Consider the following 9474-nt stretch of genomic DNA (forward strand, 5'->3'; position numbering starts at 1 on the left):
TTACTAGCTCCATCTCTTTGCTGCTGTTCTTTGTCTTGTTTCCATTCTTTCCTTCTTTGTTAAAATAGTTGTCCCTATTAAAGTGACCATGCAGGTAATGGTCACTGTAGGGTACAATACTGAAGTGCTGGGGTCGAACCACCAGCCCTGAATGAAGGTTGGCGTATGGATGATGCCACAACCAGGCAAGAAAGACCCTCCTGACTGGTTTTCACCCAGGGTCTGGCCAGCCATGGGTGGGAACTGATGAGGAGACCACCACCAGGTGCCCCCACCTTCCACATTAACTTGGGGACAGGGCAAGAAGCCACCTTTATAAGAACTGACTCCACTTGCAGTAGTGTTGGGAGGTTTGCTTATGTGGTGGGGGTGCTGTATGAGAATTCTGGCTGCTGGAAGGGCTCCCTGACTCTGTAGCAGGCAGAGTTTCTAGGACAGTGGATAAAGATCATGAGTTTCTCCCTGGGAAGCTACTGCATAACTGAACTCATGGCCTGGGTCCTTCCTTCTCCCATGGCAGAGTGCCTTAGCCAGCCTGCTCCCTTCTGCACATCCTCTGTGGTGAGTGCATGTGTTGACTTGTTCCTCTCTTCAGCTGTCTGATACTTTGGATCTCTGGTGTGTGATGTGGTAGTGGAAGAAGGAGTTTGGATACTGGTCTGCCTCTTAATGACAATATCATTTCATGTTGGACAAGTGTTCAGCAAAAGAAAGACACATCTGTCCACATAGAAAAGTTAACACTGGTATGTTTTAATATGTAGGCAACTGAGAACATAATTTGCCCATTTGATTTATTTCATGTGTTTTTTACTGTTTTTCTAACTATTGTTTTAGGACCCATTTCTCTTGATCTTGTCCTTTGATAAATGTTTCGTTTGGGTTTATTTCCTTCCTTGTTTCCCACAATTCAGCCAGCAGGATATCTGCATGTAAACAAAGCCCTACAGCTTGAAAGCAAAGGTTTATTTTATGCTGTGGCTTCATGCATTTCACACACTGTATAATTCATCCCTATACTCCATCAGTGCTGTTGATAAGAGGCACTCAATCTTACTGTAAAGGCTTCCAGAGATTAAATGAATCCATCACTTCATATCTACTGGATTGTTGCTTGATTTACTCTGTTATTAGGAGTGTTTGCTTTGTTTCTCATTTGAATGTATTCTGTTTCACCGTTTTTTTTCTTGGGTAGGTTTCATGATCTCTTCATATTCAATATGCAGTGTTTTCTGTACCTGAGATTACTGTAATCAGACTGGCACTTTTTTTCATTTTCTTATTTTCCAAGATCTCACATCCATTCTTAAGCCAGTTTAGTATCTTTTCAACACCTTTAAAAACGTGGGTACAGCAGCTGTTTATATGACTGAGCCTGTTTTTTCTTGCACAGAAATACCGATGTGTTAGGCCGTAGGGCAAAACAGAGAGCTCCAGTTTTATCTTTGCAGCTGTTTTGTATCTTGCTTGCCTTAACAGTTTTGCAACACACAGGGTGTAAAGGTGGGAAATTTGTGGTTGGGGATGGTTGAGATTAGGTAGTGGGAATACCGGGGGAGCTTCTTTCTTTTTTTACTGTTCTTAACTTTCTCCTGTCATCAATTCACTTGAAAGTCCTTTATTTCAGAGTAACTTTTCACCTCCAGGCCATCCTCCCTTTGCCATTTATTGTGGTGCTGTGGCAGTGAGAGCTACAGTTTCTCATAGCTGAGCCACCAGATTTTCCCCACGTTGAGAGACCATCCAGATTGGTTTTGCAAAGTGAAAGACCTAACATTTAATATTTACTAACACACTGCAATCATCTGTCAGCCTGTGCCTTGAGCTTTTCTTTTACCATTGCTTATCACTTGCAGCTTTTTGGAAGCTCATTTAAACCAGACAAACCTGACAGCTCCAGGAGATTCAAGACTAGGATTTTTACACTTGTTAATTGACGTATTATTGCACACATAAGGAAAATGCAAAAAAAGAACAAGGCTTTTCCTCTGTGCTTTACAGGAACCTGAGATATAAAACTCAGAAACTATATATCAAACAATGATGTGGATAAGAAAAAAATTCTACAGAGGAAAAAATTATATTCTATCATATTTGGAAATAGACTGCTATTAGTTATGTTACCATGCTAGTTTGGTAAAAGTAGTCATTTTATATGTCTCATAAATTGTTGTATTAAGTAACACTACAAATATGCCACATTTTGTTAATACTCGGGAACTCTGAGTGAATATAAAATTCTATCAAAAATGAAAGCAATATGGCTTATAGATGGTTTTCTGCCTCCCTTCCTTAGTCTTTTTGTATCAGAAGCAGCATAAATTGACGAGGAGAACAGAAGGGACTTTCTAAGTACTGGTTATAACTCTTCAACCTAATTTAAAGAAAAATAAAGTCAAAGCTAAAGCATAAAAATAAAGTACTTTCCCATTAAGTGTTATATGTCAGGTGTCAAGTTTGAGTAAAAGTAGTTCTGAGAAGCTTGAAGGGAATTAGACAGAGGCTGAAAGAGGCAGAGTTGTACTTCCCTCTTTGTTACAGCAGTTTGAAATTAATAATCCAAGTTTTGTGCACTCTCTCTGTGAAATGGAGAATGACAAAGGAAGAGGTGGGTTGTACCAGAGTGGCTCATCAGGCTTTCAAGCCCACCCCAGGTAAAATTTAGTGCAGAGGAACACTAAGTATTCTCTTCTCCAGGAAGACAGATCTCCCGCCTTCTGCAGAGAAGCCAGGAAGGACAAACTAATGGCCTCCCCCAGGTTTCCCTGACTCAGTGGCATTTCAGGAAGGAACCTGAAAGATCATCTAGTCCCAACCCCTCTGCCGTGAGCAGGGATGCTTTCCAGTAGAGCAGGTTGCTCAAACCCTCATCCAACCAGGCCTTGAATGCGTCCACGGAGGGGGCATTCACAGCTTCTCTGGGCAACCTGCTCTACAGTGTCTTACCAGTTATCAACTCATTTTCTGGGCCAAGTGCACTCTCACCAAGTTTGCTGATGATACTAAGCTGGGAGGTGCAATTGATATGCCAGAGGGACTGGCCGTCCAGAGTGACTTGGACAGGCTGGAGAGGTGGGCTCAGGTGAACCTCACGAGGTTCAACAAGACCAAGTGCAGGGTCCTGCACTTGGGCCAGGGCAACCAGCATTACCAATACAGGCTGGGAGAGGACATGTCAGAAAGAAGTCCTTTGGAAACAGACTTGTGGGTACTAGAAAATGAGAAGCTGGACATGAGCCACCAACATGCAGTGGCAGCCCAGAAGGCCAATCACATCCTAGGCTGCATCAAAAGAAGGGTGGCCAGCAGATGGAGAGAGGTGATCCTGCCACCCTACTCTGCCCTGGTGAGACCTCAGCTGGAGTCCTGTGTCCAGCTCTCGAGCCCCCAGCACAAGAAAGATGTGGACCTGTTGGAGTGCGGCCAGCGGAGGGCCACAAAAATGATCAGAGGGCTGGAGCAGCTCTGCTGTGAGGACAGGCTGAGGGAGTTGGGGCTGTTCAGCCTGGAGAAGAGGGGGCTCCAGGGGGCCCTTATAGCAACCTTGAAGCCTACAGGAAAGCAGGGGAGGGACTATTCACAAGGGCTTGTAGTGACAGGACGAGGGGTAATGGCTTTAAGCTAGAAAAGGGGAGATTGAGGTTAGACGTCAGGAAAAAGTTCATTAGTATGAGGGTGATATACCACTGGAATAGATTACCCAGAGAGGTGGTGGAGGCCCCATCCCTGAAGGCATTCAGGGTCAGGCTTGATGAAGCTCTGAGAAGCTTGATTTAGCTGGAGATGTCCCTGTTTATGGTGGAGGTGTTGGACTAAATGACATTTAGAGGCCCCTTCCAACCCAAACATTCTATGATTCTAAGTGGTATGAACTGCTTTATTACTATCTTACCAGAAATAATAAATTATAGTCTTAGAGCAACAATGCTTAATCTCAGATGGGGTATTTGAGCTCTTGGCTGTGAGCTAATCAGGTAACAAAAAGTAATCCAGGAAATAAACTTACTTTACCAAGGAGTGAACAGAACGTTTGCTTTTATCTCTGCCCCCAAATTATCTGTTTAACAGTCTCTTCATATGTGTAAAATAGATCATATTATTTCTGCTACTCTCAGGAATATATAGGTTGGGTCCTCACATACACCCTGTTTCCCTGAGTCAATCCATCCATCATGACATAGTGGGGGAAAGACAAATCATCATGTGTCTTGTGTAAACTAGCCTGTTTTCACTGATGGTGTTTCTATCTCATGAAGACTACTGCTCCCAAGTTCTACACATATCAAGGCTACAAACATTCTTAGTAACACTAGATTTGCTGGTAAAAGCCCTGGATTACAGGCCCTTGGAGCAAAGACCCTTTGAAGCTTGGCAAAGAGTATCAACATAATTGGTGCCAGAATGAAATTTTCACATGAAAAGGAGAAAGTAAAAATCCCATTAATTGTACCCTAGGTGAAACTTGCATTGAAAGTGGTAAAAGACTGACAAGTTACCTGCAAGGATGGAGAATGCCTGTAAGTGAGATTTTGTCCCATGTCATGAGTGTTGCAGGGGCCCTTTGGACTGTTTAATTCCCAGCTTCAGTCTATATAAGACAGCTTGGATAAACAGTTTATGAGAAGCTTTCTTCAGCCAAATCAAAACAGTTCATTGAAAGCTCTGTGGAGTTCTGCATGTTCCTGTGCAGACAGGCACACTGCCCTGAGAGGCTCCCATCTATGAAGCCACACCTCAAGCACTGTGTTCAGTTTTGGTACTTGTCTTTCTTGCATTGAAGAATACATCAAGGTGCAGGAGTGGGTCCAAAGAGCAACAAAGCTGGTGAAGGGCCTAGAGCACAAGTCTTATGAGAAGCGGCTGAGGGAACTGGGGCTATTTAGTCTGAAGAAGAGAAGGCTGAGGAAGGACCTTATCACTTTCTACAACTGTTTGAAAGGACACTGTAAAGAGGTAGGTGCTGATCTCTTCTTACAAGAAACTAGCGATAGAACAAGGGGGAATAGCCTCAAGCTACTCCAGGGGAGGTTTAGACTGGACATTAGGAAGAGCTTTTTCACAGAAGATGTTGTCAAGCATTGGAACACACTGCCCGGGGAGGTGGTTCAGTCACCATCCCTACATGTGTTTAATGGCCATGTAGATGTGGCACTTGGAGATACAGCTTAGAGGTGGATTTGGCAGAGTAGGGTTAATGGTTGGATTCAATGATCTTAGAGGTCTTTTCCAACCTAAGTGATTCTATGACTCTGTGGAGATGGACTTTTTTTCCCGTTGCTACAAATATGCATCTCGCTTCCATATCTGAGAACTACCAGGAAGTTCATGTGTCCTCAATCTGGTCTGTGTTGCCTCTCCTCTCCTCATTTATTTCCTTCTGAAACTCCTCATGAATCAGTCCAGGCCCTGCATCTCACTGTTTTTCAAGGAATCACCAATAAGTCAGTGAAGCTCTTGCTCTTGTTCCAGACCTAAGAAACTCCCCATGTCCCTTGCTATGGGCTCCTGCTCTCTCTGCAGGAGACCCCATGGTGAGTCATGAAGGAAGAGAGGATTAATTGCTGTGTTGCTGGCACAGTCAGTCACAGCAAGTGTAGGCCAGGTAGGCTACATGTTGAAGACAGTGGTAGTCTCTGCTGATGTGCAGCCTTCAAAAATGGAAACAAAAAAAACCATGAAATATGAACAAACATGGCTATTTCCTGTAACAGGTTACTCCTGTTCATACACATGAACTCACCCACAGCCCAAGGTAACCAGACGAATCCATGCAGACTCACACCTCTCCCCTTCAGGCAGAATTACAGGCAGGGCTTACAGGAACATATTTTTTTTTATTTGATACACCATCTGTGTATCAGATTTTGTTCACCCCACAGAAGAACCATTGTTTTGACCACTATACTATTTTCTCAAGTTCCTTCTTTCTAGAAAAGTTATCCTGTCAAACTGTAATCCTCAGAAAGCTCTGCAAAACAAATAACTATATACATCTGTCAGAAGGTCCCCAGTGCCTGCTGCAGAGGTTTTCAGTCTGTACATTCTTGAAGGAGGGAAGCAGATGCTTCCCTCTGCTCCCATGCTGAAAGCTCCCACCAACGTCCCCTGAAGATGCCAATGAGAGACAGGCAGATGGCCACTGTTTTCTGTAACCAGACCTTTTGTTCTTTAAAATACCTGGTATTTACCAATATCTCATTTCTGTTGAAAGAAAAACTGATCACATCTAGTAGTCTTGTATAAACACACATGTATAAGTTGTTCTGAAAAGATACCTTCAGGTAAGATATGCAGAATTAAATCTATGCACTTGTGACAACTTATACCAATTGTAGATTTAGCCTTTCCAGAAGAGAAATACCACCAGAAGGATCTTCAGTAGTTACAGGACATTAAATCATAAAGAAGTAGGACTTGGAGACAACCTAACTGGCAAATACTAATCAGCTTGTTCACATTTCTTTTTTCTTTTTTTTTTTTTTTCCACCTGATTGCACTATTATTCCACTGCAAATCATGTGCTAAGACAAATTTTTACTGCTTAGTCACAATACAGTTTTCATCTTATCATCATTTATACTGCTCATAGCCTAAGATGATGTAGATAGTGTTCAAGACTGGATTTCAAGAGCGTCTTACAAAACCATTAAAAACCAAATTTGGATATGGAAAATGTTCTCTAACACAGTAGCAAACAACATTTGAGCATGCAAATTAAGCTGTTGAGAATCTAATGATCTCTCTTCATTTAAAAATGTCATAAAATATGTATTATATTGCAAAGGAGATCTCTGAAGACTAAAGAAGAAAAGAACCATTATTTTTTCATTTTTTTATTTTTTAAATTGTATTGAATATTCTTTTCACTTTTTAAGATACTAGGAATATTTTTAATGTGGTTTAAGGAGAGAGTTTAAATGTCAATTAACTGCCACTCTCCATCATCTCTGAAAGATCATGGAGGATGGGAGAGCTGCCTGAGGACTGGAGGAAAGCCAATGTCACTCCAGTCTTCAAAATAGGCAAGAAGGAGGACCCAGGAAATCATGGACCAATCAGCCTCACCTCCATCCCTGGAAAGGTGATGGAACAGCACATTCTCAAGATCATCTCCAAGCACACAGAGGAAAAAAGACTGTTATCAGGAATATTCAGCATGGATTCAGCAAGGGGAAATCATGCTTAACTAATCTGACAGCCTTCTGTGGTGGTGTGACTAGCTGGGTGGATGAAAGGACAGCAGCGGATATTGTCTACCTTGACTTCAGCATGGCTTTTGACAGTGTCCCATAACATCTTCATAGGTAAGCTCAGGAAGTGTGAGTTAGGGTGAGTGGATTGTGAGATGGATTGAGAATTGCCTAAACAATAGAGCTCAGAGGGTTGTGATCAGCAGTTCAGAGTCCAGTTGGAGACGTGTTGCTAGTTGTGCTCCTCACGTGGGGAGAAATAACCCCATGCATGAGCACAGGTTAGTACTGAAGTGCTGGGGTCTAAACCCCCAGCCCTGAGTCAGGGTTGACATATGGATGATGTCCACAGCCAGGCAGGAAAGACCTTCCTGATTGGTTTTCACCCAGGGCCTGGCCAGCCTTGGGTAGGAATAAATTAAGGGATCTCCACCAGTTGCCCTTGCCTTCAGCACTAACATCAGGTGTCCTGCCTCCAAGTTAACATCTTAAAAGCTGGCTCTGCCCCCAGTGGTGTTGGGGAAAGCTTACCTATGTAGGATTTCCAGTTATTGGAAGGGCCCCCAACTGCCCATTGTAGGCAGAGCCCCCAGTGGCAATGGGGCATCAATATGGCTGGAAGCAGAGGAAGTAATATATCTATAATAGTGGCATTATTAATTGGACTGATTGCTAGGTTCCTTGGCTGATTTGCTCCTGTCTCTACTGTGTCTTGCACTGTGAGTGAATTTTAATTCCTCCAGTGGTTGGCCACCTCAGATCCCTTGTATATGATTTAAGATCAGAGGGAGGGATCCGGCTTGTGTGTTGTCCATTAATTATAATAGCCTTTCTGTTGGGATTGGCGGTCAGCAAATAACCTACTGGAAAGCAGCTCCATGGAGAAGAACTTTGGAGTCCTGGTGGACAACATGTTAACCATGGGACAACAGGGTGCATTTGTGGCCAAGAAGGCCAATGGTATCCTGGGGTGCACTAAGACCACCAGGTTGAGGAAGGTTCTCCTCCCCGTCTACTCTGCCCTGGTGAGACCACATCTGGAGTACTGTGTCCAGTTCTGGGCTCCCCAGTTCAAGGGAGACAGGGAACTACCGGAGAGAGTCCAACAGATGGCTATCAGGATGACTAAGGGACTGGAATATCTCCTCAGATGTTTCAAAACCCTCCAAAACACATTCCTGTGCAGCTTCCCCTAGGTGATCCTGCTTGGACAGGGGTGTTGGACTAGATGATCTCCAGAGGTCCCTTCCAACCCCTACCATTCTCTGATTCTGTAAATCTTCCCTACTGTGTAAATGATGTGTCTCTGAAGTTTTACACTTTTCTCCTTTGCCTTTCAGTCATACACCAAGAAATTCATCACAGAACCTGTAATTGTAGCTGGAAATCCAACACAGATCTGCTGGGGAGCTGAGACTGATCTGTTATTCTGATTATTGTACAATTAACTTACACTCTCTCCCTGAAAAAGACTACAAAACAAATTAAATAATAGGTATGTAAACTAAGTTGTTTCATTTTTGAGAGGGTACTTTTTTTTTAACCAGTGCAGTCATTCTTTCCCTTTTAACCTCTTTTATAAATGTCCACAACCCTCTTTACCCCTGCCTCCAGTTGCAGAACAGCTCTCTGTACAACGTGGCATGGAAACTGTGGCTGCAGCTGTGCTGTGGGACGTTGCCACTCTGGTGGTGTGATAACAAAGTGCTCTCAAGAGGAGCAGCAGAGGTTTATATGGAGACAGTGCAGAAAGGGTGGACTGAGTTTGATCAGCAAAACAACCAGTTAGTGATCAAACTAACCTGTCACATAGACACATCTTCAACTAACTACTATACAGGGCAAAACACATAAGAAAAAAACAGTTATAAAAAAACAAGGAAGAGGGGAAAAAAGTATTTAATGAACAGTCTGTAACTTCAGACTGCCTTCTCTTATCTGTCTGTTCCTCCTGCTCCATTACTCCCTTTCTGAGACCGTATAGACTCTTATAGCTTTCATTCTTCCAGCTGCTATGCTCTAGTGTTTACCAGATTTTGACTATAACAAATTTTTTCAAGTACCTAATATCTTAAATAAGTGCCTTTAAGTGTGGTGACTGTTTTGTTGCTATACTATGCAAGAGTACCAAAACAAGTACACTCAGCAGGCTCTGATTTTAAATAGTGCTAGATGTGACTCTTACCAATGATAAAATGGATAAACTAAAGTAATTTTAACCTTACTACTCCCTATAAGTAATAAAGTTACTTATTATAATTATATTATAATAATATAAAATATA

The sequence above is a fragment of the Merops nubicus genome, unplaced genomic scaffold, assembly GCF_000691845.1.
Source record: "Merops nubicus isolate BGI_N331 unplaced genomic scaffold, ASM69184v1 scaffold1756, whole genome shotgun sequence".
Classification (NCBI taxonomy): Eukaryota; Metazoa; Chordata; class Aves; order Coraciiformes; family Meropidae; genus Merops; species Merops nubicus.